Source organism: Squalius cephalus (genome assembly GCF_949319135.1).
Source record: "Squalius cephalus genome assembly, chromosome: 1".
In the NCBI taxonomy this organism is placed as follows: domain Eukaryota; kingdom Metazoa; phylum Chordata; class Actinopteri; order Cypriniformes; family Leuciscidae; genus Squalius; species Squalius cephalus.
The window spans coordinates 13719808-13732735 of NC_137122.1; the positions used below are offsets into that span (position 1 = coordinate 13719808).

The 12928-nt window shown below is 38.1% G+C and overlaps 2 protein-coding genes across 5 annotated transcripts in view; both read right to left on the minus strand.

Moving 5' to 3' along the window:
• The window catches only part of LOC307163322 (uncharacterized protein), a 326027-nt gene that overhangs the window by 109148 nt on the left and 203951 nt on the right, over positions 1–12928 (minus strand). For 3 of the 4 annotated variants that reach the window (XR_013822052.1, XR_013822054.1, XR_013822055.1), the window contains exon 1: positions 1303–1407. The exons of the other annotated variant lie outside the window; for it this stretch is intronic. The gene's annotated coding sequence lies outside the window, so the exon portion shown is untranslated. Of the gene's footprint in view, positions 1–1302; positions 1408–12928 lie in introns of those variants that run through there. 4 annotated transcript variants of the gene reach the window in all.
• Positions 1–12928, minus strand: part of LOC307162833 (uncharacterized protein) — a 302806-nt gene that overhangs the window by 71539 nt on the left and 218339 nt on the right. The window lies entirely within an intron of this gene.

A 12928-nucleotide genomic window follows, 5' to 3' on the forward strand; every position in this document is an offset into this window, starting at 1 on the left:
GAGCAATCCATACAATAAACAAAAAGAGCCCTGAAAATGTACCTATATAATGTAAACCTACGTATTATACAGATACTTAATATTTATGATATTAGATGATTTGTTGATTGCATTTGATTGATTACCCTCAATAACACATTTGCAATAGTTTGTAAAAGATGTGCCTATGCATGTTTGGCCTGAGTTTTTTTTTAAGTTTTTTATTTTTATTTACACTGTATCCTGACCAGCGTGTGGCGTTTTGAACGCTTTAAAATAGTGAATCATTTTTTACAAAGATTCGAACCTTTGAAAAGCTGAGTTATGAAAATAGTCCCCAGCTTGGTAACTTCCAACGTGACCGGGACTAAGTTTGTCTAACCTATTAGACCTATTTTCAGGTGCTGCGTCATATCATTACGCCTGCTGGACTCATGGTACGGCAGCAAAGTTTCTTGATTATTACGGAGGAATGAGAGTATAGTTCCTAGCCATATCAGCCTAGAAAATCTCAACTTTTAATTTTCCGTCGGTTTTAGTACACAATGTAACTACAGAAGAGTCAAGTTTTAAATAGGAAAAATATCTAAACTCTTTGGTCATTTTTTTGAGAGAGATGCTAATGGTCCTGTTTGATTCAATGATCTATGCTAAGCTATGCTAAAAGTGTTACCGCCAGACCCGGAGTTCGGCTGAATGGATTCGAAAACGGTAAAACTCAACTGTTTAACTCTGGGGAGTTGTAAAATGAACCTATTTCCAAAAAAAGTGGAGTATCCCTTTAACTTTTTCGCCAACGAAAGCAGAGCCGCTGTGGACGAGTAGCTAAAATGTTAATTATGGAAGAAAACCTTGTGCTTTGGTCATCTGAACCACTAATTTTGACTTATTTCATTATTTTAATGAGTAAATTAGGCACACATTTTAATGAAGCCAAATCATTTTTTTTGTCACAAGTAAATATTTTTGTTGACTTAAGACATAACACATTAGACACTATTTTTCACCCCTGCTGGCGTATTTATGTAATATGAAGAAATTGTCACCGAACGAATCAATGAATGCATAATTTTTGTGAACAAACTGAAAATGAACGATTCTCTGGAAACAATGAAAATTTCCACCACTACTAGTACACACACACACACTCACACACCACCATCACGGTTCGGCACGATTAGCCAAGTGTGCTGAGAGTTCAGGGCCGAGAACGGTTTGCAATTGTGCCGTGCCGTACCAGCTCAAGTGGAAACACAACTGAAACATTTTCTGAAGGTTGAAAAGCAGCTTTTGTTTCTCAACACATAAAGATGAACAACTTACCGTGATCTCAGACTGTGGTGATGTGGTTTCTCCACTGCATGGATCTTCATGTGTCGCTTCAGTTGAGTTTTAATAGAGAAACTCTTTCCACATTGATCACACATGTGCGGCTTCTCTCCAGTGTGGATGCTCTCATGCATTTTGAGAGTTGTTAAATTACTGAATCTTGTGTCACAGTGTGAACACTTGTAAGGTTTCTCTCCAGTGTGGATCCTCTCATGTCTTTTCAGAGTTGTTGACTGATTTAATCTCTTGTCACAGTGTGAACACTTGTAAGGTTTTTCTCCAGTGTGAATTCTCTGGTGCTGTTTTAAAATGTTCGCTGCAGTAAAAGTTTTCTCACACTCAAAGCACATGTACTCTCTCACACCAGTATGAATTTTCTGATGTGCATGTAAATGTTGCCGCAGTGAAAAACTCTTTCCACACACAGAACATGAATGCGGCTTCTCCTTCGTATGAACTGTCAGGTGTGTCTTCAGGTGTGATGCCAAAAGAAATGTTTTCCCACACTGATCACATGTGAATGGCTTCACTCCGGAGTGGATCCTCATGTGAACATTAAGGTTTGAAGATCGACTGAAACTTTTCCCACATTGATTGCATTGGAACGGCTTCTCTCCGGTGTGGATCATCATGTGAACATCAAGGAGTGTTGATTGACTGAAACTATTCCCACATTGATTGCATGTGAATGGCTTTTCTCCGGTGTGAACTCTCATGTGAATCTTAAGAGATTTTTTGTTTGAGAATCTCTTTTCACACTGATCACATGTGAACGGCTTCTCTCCGGTGTGGATCCTCATGTGACTTTCAAGGTTTGTCGATCGGCTGAAACTATTCCCACACTGATCACATGTGAACGGCTTCTCTCCGGTGTGAACTCTCATGTGACGCTCAAGAGAGTTTTTGATTGAGAATCTCTTTCCACACTGATCACATGTGAACGGCTTCTCTCCGGTGTGGATCCTCATGTGACGCTCAAGACTTTGTTTGGTTGTGAAACTCTTTCCACACTGAGTGCAGGTGAAAGATTTCTTGGCTCTTCTTTTCTTTAAAAATGTATTTTTAGTCTTTGAGCGACTCAAAGGTTTTTCTCCAGGTTTGACATGATGTTCCTCCTCCACTTCACTCAGTTCTTCACTCTCCTCGTTGTCTTCCATCGGGTCTGAAATCAAAGAAAAACTCATTTTCAAATTTTCTAATTAATCAAAATGATTAAAAGAGAGAAATATGGAGTGAATGGAGATAGAAATTATCCCAGATGTAACAGTTTTATAAATTAAACGTCCCTGAAACTTTCCATGAGTGAGATACACTGATATTCTAGTTATTGTTTTTAAACATTATAGGCACAAATCCCATGTTTCTGTCGTGAGAACTATTAAATATATTTGATCAGTGACACAATTATCTTACATGAAATGAACATTAAAATACACAATACTGACATATTTTGACACTAACTTTTATATTTATATATAGTTATGTTAAAAACTACTAAAACGTTTTAATTATTAAGGGCTATTATCACACTAAACTTCTACTTCCATTGACTTCACACACATGTGAAAGTGTGACACAAGAAACACAAGATCAAGTGAATTTCACTGCGAGAAAGAACACAAATGTTTGCAGTAAAGTGGAGTAGATTGTACATTTCTACATTTTGGAATTATTATTATTTGTTATACATGTTTGTAAAAATATGCACAAAATTCAGGTCAAATCCTGGTAAAATTATTACAAATTATAAACCATATATAAAATAAATGTAAAATAAAACAGTTAAAATATTTAAATAGAGTTTGACTTGATGTTGACAATCAAACCTCCTTTTACTGACCATTTGTATAAAAAAAACAGAAACTTTTGCAGCCATTTCACAGTTTAATTGTTTATCTAAAAGTGATGAAGTGCTTGAATGTTTCTAACATGAATGTTCTTCAGCATCATGAATGAATGAAGAATAAACACCAACCTCTTTGTTCTTCAGGATCTTCAGTGTGTTTCATTCTGCAGGGTTCTGGATCACTCATGTTCTCACTGTCCTCTTTAATAAACTCAGTCTTTGCAGATTTCAGCTCTTCCTGATGCTCTGATGCTCGTCTTCACTTGCAGCTGATGGGAATTTACAGCATTTATTGGAGAATTACAGCGGGAGGAGCTTCACTGGTGATGAATTACAGTGGGAGGAGCTTCACTGATGATGAATTACAGTGGGAGGAGCTGATCTGGCAAAATCTAAAATATCAGTTACTGAGGTTTTTGTTGTTTTTTTTTCTCATGGACAACAGAATATAATATTGTAAATTCTCCCAAATATAAATAATGATAAGAAAAAGAGTTATAAGCATAAACAGAAGTAAATCTACAGATTTGTCACTATTAAATCCCCTCAGTCTGCTGACACCAATGAAATGAGCTTTAACTGTCAATTTACAGGAGATCTGAAGACATCAGCATAATAAATGAGGTGAAAACAGGAACTATTGTCATGAAATAAAGAGTGTTTTCAGCAGATCTGTTAATATTGATGAGCCTCAGACTATCAACACTCATTCAACAAGCCATTCAGGGTCATCAGCAGATCATCTCACTTTATTCTGAGTGTTTGCTGTTAGAAACACATTATTTGAGTCAGGATACATGATAAAAGCCTGTAAAACTGCTCTATTGATAGACAATATAACATGGATAAATCATCAATAATAAAACAAAATAATTAAATAAATAGGCCTATCCTATCTTTATGAACCTCTACAGGCAAATAACAACACCACCATAATATGTGAATGTAAATATAGTTTGACTTTATAAAAACTATTAATTGCAATAAAGTAATTCCATAATTAACATGTTACAGATTTGTGTCTACAGAAACTACAGGGGCAATATAAAGTGTTAGAATAGACATCAAGTTTAATAAGTAAATGTAATCTGCCAAATGTCGGCACTATTAAAGTGTGAAAGGGACTTTATCAATCACATTCGCATTCAACCACAGTTACACTAGCAGTCACTGTTGTTCTGCCTCTGGATATAGTCAAGTCACGTTCTGTGGAGTACCGCCTCTTTTTGGGCGATTTCACTCTGGCCGATAATCGCCCAGTGTTCCCATAGACTTCCCTAAAAATATTATAATTTTTTTTTAACTGCAGGCACGGCAATGCATTCTCTATGGGTTCCTGTTGGGCTAGCACTAATGTGCTTTCGTCATCATATGTAACATTAACTTGTGCAGTGATTGGTGGGAACAAATATACCTCTATTAATAATCTTTAAGCTGAAGTGCAATCTAATAATTTCCTCAGTGCATAACTTACAATCCACAGACATTCTCTAGGGCTGGGTAAAAAATATTGATTTCTTGATTTTAATCGATTCTCATTTTTACGAACCGATATCGATTCTTAAATCCCAAGAATCGATTAGTCATCCTGTTTTCAGTTGATGAATGAATAAAACATTGTAGCGCGCATCCCATCCAATAAATCGCAATAATTGTGCTTTGTTACTATTGATATGAAACAAAGTCTCAGATTTCAAATTACATACAATTCATTTTCTTAAGAAATTAAAAAACAAACAATACCGTTTTGTCGCTGTGGCGTGCGATCGCTCTGGCTCAGCTCAAGAGAAGCAGCAGCACATGATCTTCTCTTCTACCTTAATAATACCAGTTACAGCGCGAAATAAACACGAATGAGCATCTGAAAGTGTGTTAGAAGATAGAGTACAACTTATTGAAATCTGTATCATGTCACATGGAATCGCTCAATCAGTGTTTCAACCGTGGAAAAACGTAAACAATTAATTATTCATGCTCGCTGCTGCTGCACTAAATGTTTATTTCAGTAGGAAGTCGCCAGAAAAGACGCACAAGTATCGCTGTGATCGATGAAAACAATTCAGAAATGAGCCTGTCGCTTAATCAAACTGTATAAAGTGTGTTTGATGGTTGTGTAAATATGAGAAATACCGTGAACTGCTTAATGAGGGAAACGTTGCGAGCGAGCGGTGACGTCATGCGAATGCCGAACGGGACACCCCCGCAGCCAATTAGCATTCAATTAGTACTATTTTAGAACTGAAGTGACTCCAGTCCAGTTACTAAATGTGAAAGGATTTTTTTTTTAAATGAAGCACAAAATAGGAAGAATTATGCTGATAGAGCACATCCTGTATTGTATTTTAATGACTATTTAACTGATCATGTAGAATAATACATCAACGAACATGATAATATATTCAGCACGTTGTTTCAAAGGTTATTAAATACAAACATTTAAATCAGTTCATGTAATCACTTAACATACATAATTGAATTGCCTCAAAACCTCAAAGCCATATAAATATTAATATAGGTTTAGGAAGGATGGTTGGAAAACAAGCATGCTCTTAAACATGTTGCATAACAACAACAACAGCAGGAGGTTGGCACAGCTGTACTGTGACTGAACTGGAGATGGAGGAAGGACATGGAAGAGGACGAGATAAGGGGAAAGAAGGTAGGAAGAAGGAAGAAGGTAGGAAGTAAAAATGAAAATTTTATGAAGAAAAGGAAGTCTAGCACACTAGGTACAAATAGTAACTCGGATTTGAGTGGTGGGGAGAGTGATGTGTACATTAGAGGAACAAGATGACAAAGATTATAAAGTAGTTATCAAGTTTAGGGAGGAAGGTGGAGTAGAAGGTATAAATCCAGTTAGACTGACATCAGCTTTAAAAAAAGGCGATTGGTGATATAATTGCAGCGCCAGCAAGGGTGTTAAGAAATGGGAGTTTATTGATTACTTGTAATGACATGGATCAGAGGGATCGGGCACTCAAGCTGGAAAGAATGGGGCAGTTTCAGGTGGAGAGTGCTGTATCTGATCAGGGAAAGACGAAATGGAGTAAGGGGGTGATTACAGGTATTCCAGTGTGTGTAGGGATGGAAGAGGTGAAGGCTAATATAAGGGGTGGGATAATGATGAGTGCACAAAGACTTCAAACATCGAGAGAAGGAATTAAGGAGGATAGTCAGTCAGTTTTGTTAAAGTTTGAGGGAGAGGGCCCTCCCAAAGGAAGTAACAATTGGTTATATGAGTTACTTTGTAAGACTTTACGTGCCAAAACCACTTAGATGCTATAACTGTCAGCGGTTTGGGCATGTAGCCGTAATGTGCAGGGAGACAAGAAGGTGTGCCAGATGTGGAGGAAATCATAGTTATGGTCAGTGTGGGAAAGGTGTCTCACCTAAATGTTGTAACCGTGTAGGTGCTAATATTGTGGCTAATGGAGGATGTGCAGTGATGAAGGAAGTGGTACATGCACAACAAGTGAGAGTATGGCAGAAGGTGTCATATGCAGAAGCAGTTACAATGCTCCGAAACAGACAACAGGAACCAACAGTGTGGATAGTGTATAGATAGAAACAAATAAAACAGAATGAGGGGAATATGATGCAAGTAAATGTAAGGAAACTAGTGACATTTATAACTGGTGTGATTAATGGTACAGCAAATGTAAAATCAAAGACTGAGAGAATACAGTTGATAGTTATGGCAGCAGAGCAACATTTGGATGTAATGGGGCTGACATGGGAAATAGTGAGAGATGACCTCAAACATCAGTCTAGTCAGGAAACATGGGTTGGTTGATATTAACCATGGTGTTATTAATACAATGGAATGCCCGAAGCTTGGTAGCAAATGGACAACAGTTTAAAAGCTTTATTGATGAAGTGGTACAAAAGCCAGATGTTATTTGTATCCAGGAAACCTGGCTTAGAACAAAACTAGATTTTGTGATACAAGGGTATGTGTCTGTTCGCCGAGATAGAAATGAAGGAGGTGGGGGAGGATGTGCTACATTTATTAAATGGGGACTCCCATATAGGATCCTGGGATTGGGAAAGGAGTTGGAATATATGGTGGTGGAAGTGTGGGTAGGACTGGACAGTGTAGCTATAATTAACTTTTACAATCCATGTAAGGAATTGTAATTAGACAAAAGAGAAGATACTGAGGGACAGGACAGACGAAAGGTAGTGTGGTGTGGGGATTTTAACACTCACAGTCCACTTTGGGGTGGGAAAAAGTTGGATCAAAATGGTCGGGTGATAGAGTTGTTGGATTTGAAAAGATTGGTGTGTCTTAATGATGGTAGAGGAACAAGGAATGATTAGAGGTCTGCTACCCGACCCGAGCCCGATGGGTCCCGAAAAATGTGCGGGTTTCGGGTCGGGTTCGGGTTAATGTTTAATGAACAGCCTTGGGTTCAGGTCGGGTAGCAGACCTCTAATCATTCCTTGTTCCTCTACCATCATTAAGACACACCAATCCTTTAAAATCCAACATTCAAATCCAACAAATCCAACATCCAAATTATATATATATATATATATATATATATATATATATATAATTTGTTGTATTTTATCATTATATCATTTATATCACAAAACTGTTTTGCGCGTGTGCTACGCTCCCGCGCGCTATTTCATTCACAACACAGACAGCAGACGACAGCAAGCAAACCATGAGAAATTTGTAACTGTTACACCTGTTCGACCACAGCAAAGTTACGTAAATGGTAAGTTTTTCTCTTACTGCTGTGCTGATAGGGCCGCTGCGCCTACATGTATTTACTGTTTCAAGCAATAAATACAACATATTGCAAAAATGGTATTTGCTGTGAGAAACAGAGTGGACCTCGGGTTCGGGTCGGGTTCGGGCTTAACATGTAAATGTAATTGTCGGGTCGGGTCGGGTTAAATGATCGCGGGTACGGGCCGGGTTCGGGCTTCAGTTTAAAGCCCGTGCAGACCTCTAGGAATGATATGGTTTCAGGAAATGAGGCTGCACTAGACTTTACTATTACATCTAATGATATAGCAAGGTTATGTGAAAGGGAGATATGGGAGGGGTCGACTGTAGGAAGTGATCATTTTCCTATATTATGCTCAATTAGAATGCGGGAAGAAAAACATTCTGAAGAGGGAGTAGGGAGATGGGTGTTTGGTAGGGGTGTAACGGTACGTGTATTCGTACCGAACCGTTTCGGTACAGGGCTTTCGGTTCGGTGCACGTGTGTACCGAATGACTGAATGCAATATTTTGTGTGCGGAACATAGGTACATTTTCGTGTTTCCACACGAACATATTAAGTGGCGGAAGTCTCCGCGTTCAGCGCAAATCCCGCCCTGCAGCTGATTCTAATGTTTTTTCCTATTAGACATTCTCTGGTTTTACCCGTGTTTTACCCGTCGTCACTGTAACAATGAAATAGACTGCATGGCGAAAAAAAGCTTTTCCGCTTCGTGTGCGCCGCCGCACTCTCCGTTCCGTGGCGCGCGCGCGTGTGTGTGTGTGTGTGTGTCGACGACCCGCTGCGCTCTCTGCTCAATGTTCGAGTCCGTGTTTGCGCTGCGCGTTCTGCTCTGTCGTTAACGGCCCAAACACTCCAATCATGTACCGATCACGCACTGGAAAAGCAAAGTCCGCTCAAATAAGGTGAAATTTGTTAGTAGTAACTTAGATTTCTGTTTGCTGAGCTGGTATAGTCATGCTGGCAACAATGGTAAAATGACCTGCTCTGATCACATGCTCTGGTAATAATAGCTTTGTACTATAGCTTTGGACTATATTTTATTTTGATAATTATTAAAAAAGTGGAAAAAAAAATCTTAAATTTATTATGTTGATTGATTATTGAAAAATAATAATACATATATTTGTTTAATATTATTTTAATATAGGGCTATTTTCTGTTCCTGCACTGTAATCATAGTTATTTATTTATATTTTTCATTATATTTTATTATGTGATATTGGTTTGAGACTGAGAGTATTTTATTTAGTGGAGAACTTTGCAGCAGTATTTTATTTCTTATTCTTTTTTTATTTTATATCTATTTTATTATATTTTATTAAAAAGTGTTTAAAAAAGTGTAAACAAATTGTTAAAAAAAGTTTATAGTAATAAACAACCTGCAGTTTAATGTTTGCATTTCTTTCCCTTACTGTACCGAAAATAAACCGAACCGTGACTTTAAAACCGAGGTACGTACCGAACCGTGATTTTTGTGTACCGTTACACCCCTAGTGTTTGGTCAGGCTAATTGGGCAAAATTCAAGAAGTTATGTGAGGAAAGGTTAACTGGCGAGGTTAGAGATATGGATATTGATAGACAGTATAGTAGTTTCCTGGAAATTGTTAGAGGGGTGGCAGATGAATCTATTCCCAAGAGTTCTGGGAAAAGGAAAAGGAAAGCAGTTCCATGGTGGACAGAGGAATGCAAAGAAGTAGTAGAAAGTAGGAATAGGACTTTCAGGCAATTGAGACGAACCCATAATTATGAGCATTTATTACAGTATAACAGCTCAAGCATTAGTAAGAAAGACTATGCGCCAGGCTAAGAGGAATTATTGGCATTAGTTCTGCAGCTCAATAGGCAGAATGACACTGGTGGGAGAAGTATGGGGGGGGGGGGGTGATAAGGAAGATGGGGGTGTGATGAGGCAATGGGACTACACTGTACTGGTCAGTGAGGAGAAAACCAGGAAGGATCCTACAAAACCTGCTAGCTATAGACCTCTCATGTAGGTAAAATTATGGAACATATGATTACGGATAGACTGGTTTATTTTTTGGAGAAGAGGAAATGAATTTCATCATTTCATGTGGATTCAGGTAGGGTAGAGGGACAATGGATCCAGTGCTTTGCCTGGAAGATGAAATAAGGAAATCCCAGGTTAATAGGGAAACAGTGGTGGCAGTCTTCTTAGATGTTGAGAAGGCATACAATATACTGTAATGTGGAAAGAGGGGTTGTTGATTAATTAGAAATTTTGGGAGTAGGAGGTAGGGCCTTTAACTGGGTGAAGGATTTTCTGTATGGACGATCTATTCAGATGAGAATAGGAAAATAAATATCTGGTAGCTATCTTGTGGAAAATGGCACCCCTCACGGTAGTGTTAAACATCATGATAAATGATGTATTTTCAGATGTAGGGCCCGAGATTGGAAAATCGTTGTTTGCGGATGATGGGGCCTTGTGGAAAAGGGGAAGGAACATAAAATATACAGTAAGTAAGGTCCAGGAAGCAATAGGGCTGGTAGAACTGTGGTCAATGAGATGGGGTTTTAGATTTTCAAAAGAAAAAGAAAAAGTCGTTTTCTTTACAAGGAAAATAATGGGGGAAGATAATAATCTTAAGTTATATGGGCAAGAGTCTTTTGATGCTAGGTTAACATGGGCAGGCCACATAGAGAAAGATATAGTAAAGTGTAAAAAGGTATTAAATGTAATGAGGTGTCTGGCAGGAGTGGACTGGGGGGCGAGTAGGCAATCACTGAGGGATCAGTCAGACCACCTTGACTCTGCAGTTAAGGAGGGAACAGCTAGCAGTCAATTATTGAGTAAATATACAAGGGCATTATGGGTCTCACCCCTCAAAGGCAGTAATTCAGGCATACTGGGAGCATGAAAAGTAAGAGTTTTGGATGGGTGGCTGATGTTATAGGAAAAGAGATGGGGCTGGAGGGAAGGGAATTTAGTTCAACAGTTCCGATGCCAGTCAGACCACCGTGGCTGCTAGTACAACCCAGTGTGGACCTGCAGATACTGATCTACATCAAGAAAAGAGTACAGGGGGAGTGGATATATGTGAAGTACTTTATAATCATCTGAATAGGGAGTATAATGGATATCTGGATGTGTACACAGATGGATCCAAGAATCCTCAATCTGGACAAACTGGGACTGCATTCGGAGTACCAAAGATGGGGATCAAGGTGCAAAAGAGACTGTCTGATCATTTATTCATATTTACGGTGGAGATGTATTTAAATATTGGTATTTGGTTGGCATTACAGTGGGTAGAAGAAGTTAAAGCAGATAAAGTTGTAATTTGCTCCGACTCTAGTGCAGTTCTAAAGAGTTTGCAATCATTCAAGTCACAATCAAGGCAGGACATGGTATATGAAGTACTAGAATGTTACACACGGGTTTGTCAATGGGGATAAAGTTTACATGGGTTCCAGCACATGTTGGCGTCAAAGGAAATGAAATGGTAGATGGTTTGGCAAAACAAGCCAGTAAAAGGGAAGTTGTTGAAATGTCCATTTCAATTAATAAAGCAGAAGCTAAGGCCCAAATCTGGATGAAAATTATGGAAAGTGGCAGAGATGTTGGGATTTTTGGGGAGGATGTTGGGTCTTTATATTTATTAAAATACTTAATTTTTTATTTAATTTTTGGTTGGTCCAGTGAAATATTTTGCAGGACAAGTAAACATCTGAACCAGAATGAACCTGTAGACAAACTCATTTGTGTTTAGCCCTGCAAATATCAAGACCTGCCACTTTTGTTATAAAATAAAGTTTTGTTACAGGGAAAAAAATAAAGTAATATTAAAACTAGGAATTTCACTTGCCTCGCCCTACATCTCAAAGCTGGAGCCGGAGCTGGTGTTGTTTAAAGTTCATAGTAATTGTTCTGACTTCATGAAGCCTAATGGTGTGAATGAAACATCAAACTGACTAGAACAAACTCTTTAAAATGTATATATGATACTGGATATCAAGGGTGAAACTGTTAGTAATGTAGACAGACAGCAGTCTCATTCAACGTCAGTCATTTGTGGGTGAAATATAATTTAGTTAGGCATTTAACATTTAAAACAGGGAAAGTTTAAAAAGCAATCATATCAGGATACTTAATGACTTTCAGAACTAAAATTATTCCTGATTCAAGCAGAATCAGCAAAAAATAAGTAAATGGACAATAACAACGAGATGTTGATAAATTGAGTAAAGTGTTTAATCAATCATCATTATATAAAGAAAATACAAACATAAAGTAAAAGTGAAGGAGAATGAGACAGATCTCTCTCTTTACTGTCTTACAAGAGCCAAAGCATCTCAAGAGAAGAAGAGAAGAAAAGAGTCCAATTTCAAAGCTACATGAAAGTATATACTGCATTTCCAAGAGTAGAAGTGGAAGAGAAACTACATGTTCTGATAAAAAACAATAAAGAACGAGTACAAAATTAATCAGATTCATGTCTCTCTTAAAAGTGTTATGGTCTCTTCTTCAGCTCCTGAACTTTGCCTTCAAAAGGTTTTTCCAGTGTGAATTTCCTGGTGCTCTTTCAGTTCATCTTCTGTAGTGAAGGACTTCCAGCATTTCGCTTCTTCCCAGTGTGAACTCTCATGTGAATCTTCAGACTTGATTTTCATGTGAAGCGTTTCTTACACTGAGGGCAGGAGACCTTTCCTTTCTTGTTCACGTCCATCAGGTCTAAAAGAAACATTAAATCAAGTGAGTTTCAATGGACTATTTTATGCAAACAACCTGCTAATCATGTCTTACTCATGTAGTTAAAGTAGTGATGGGTGATCTCGAAACACTGCTTCACGATGCTCAGACACCTTTATGAATCTTTGTTTCAAATCATGTTCAGATTTGTGTTGGTTCAGAGCGTGTATCAAACTGCGAAAGTCATGTGATTTCAGTAAACAAGGCTTCTTTGCCTCATAAGCGTTTAGAAATGTCAATGATCTCTGTGAACCCATCATGCAGTTAACCACTGAACAAGTGTCTAAGGGTTTTGCCTGATCTCTGATCCGTTTTAA